Source organism: Octopus bimaculoides, chromosome 22 (genome assembly GCF_001194135.2).
Source record: "Octopus bimaculoides isolate UCB-OBI-ISO-001 chromosome 22, ASM119413v2, whole genome shotgun sequence".
Classification (NCBI taxonomy): Eukaryota; Metazoa; Mollusca; class Cephalopoda; order Octopoda; family Octopodidae; genus Octopus; species Octopus bimaculoides.
Window position 1 is genome coordinate 13,624,121 of NC_069002.1, and position 1,429 is coordinate 13,625,549.

The 1,429-nt window shown below is 36.7% G+C and overlaps 1 protein-coding gene across 1 annotated transcript in view; it reads right to left on the reverse strand.

Moving 5' to 3' along the window:
• The window catches only part of LOC106874177 (uncharacterized), a 20,200-nt gene extending 19,372 nt beyond the window's left edge, over positions 1–828 (reverse strand). Inside the window, exon 1 of the mRNA XM_014921832.2 lies at positions 491–828. The gene's annotated coding sequence lies outside the window, so the exon portion shown is untranslated. The remainder of the gene's footprint in view (positions 1–490) is intronic.
• Positions 829–1,429: the final 601 nt, after the last annotated feature.

Sequence of the window (1,429 nt, forward strand, 5' to 3'; positions counted from 1 at the left end):
ATATATGTATGTATGTATATTTATGTATGTGTGTATGTATATATGTATGTATCATTATAAATATACAGGGATTAGCAATTGAGTTGCTTCTCCAACATACTGAAAATTTAGAAATAGCAGTCAAAGAACTACTATTTCTAAATTTTCAGTATGTTGGAGAAGCAACTCAATTGCTAATCCCTGTATATTTATAATGATAAATAGTTTTACCGATAAAGGTTTTTTTCATACTGAACTACTTGGCAGAATTGTTAATTATTAATTCTATTATTAATTGACGATTCTCTGCCCTTATTCTTGTATATATATGTATGTATGTATATTTATGTATGTGTGTATGTATATATGTATGTATGCATCTAAGTATGTGTATATATGTTATATAATATAATATAATATAATATAATTAATATAATTTAATTTATGCTATCACACACTTACTATGCTATCACACACCTTCATTCCTAGTGTATTTAAATGATATACGCACCTGATATTTATAGGAGTCACGCTGTTGTTATTCTGTTGCTAACGAAATTATCTCCCTTTTGTGAGTGTTAGCAACAGAGAGGGAACGTGAGAGAGAACATGTTAGTGAAGTGATTGTCTAATACATATGTATATATAATATGTATATAATAGCAAGAGAAAGAGAAGAGAGGCAAGGAAGGAAACTAGGAGAAAAAGAGAGAGATGGGTGTAATGGGGATAAAATCATAATGATAATGATTGAAGAAAGATGACAGCAATATTGTTTCACCTGTATGGACAGGTAAAGCTGATGAAGAGTGCTAACTTAGACATGGTACCTTTGGAGAAATCGTGGATTATTTGCTTAACTGATGGACTGACCTTAGATTTCAGCATATGTGTGTGTGTGTGTGTGTGTGTGAGTGTGTGTGAGAGACAGACAGAGAGAGAGAAGAGAAGAGAGAGAGAGAAGAGAAGAGAGAGAGAGAAGCGAGAGAGAGAAGAGAGAGAGAGAGAGAGAGAGAGAGAGAGAGAGAGAGAGAGAGAGAGAGAGAGTGCAAGAGGGAATGAAGGAAAAAGAATGATACAAACAGACCTTGATAATTGTAATGTGTTTATGTGTGTATTTTTTCTTTGTGAGTGTGTGTGTGTGTGTGTGTGTGTGTGTGTGTGTGGATAAGCCTTTAATGGTTGGATTAATCTCTTGGACAGGGATATCGGGGAAGGAGAAGGTGAAGTACAGGTCTTGAGGTAAGAAGGGTAGCTCTGGTCATGGAATGTTATGTACTTAACCAGCACTACCACCCACACTGTCATCACCATCACCATCACCACCATACCGCTACCACCACCACTGTCACCATAAACCACCATCACTATTGCTGTCACCACCACCATCACTAACACCACCGCTGCTGCCACCACCACCACCACCACCACCACCACCACCATCATCCAC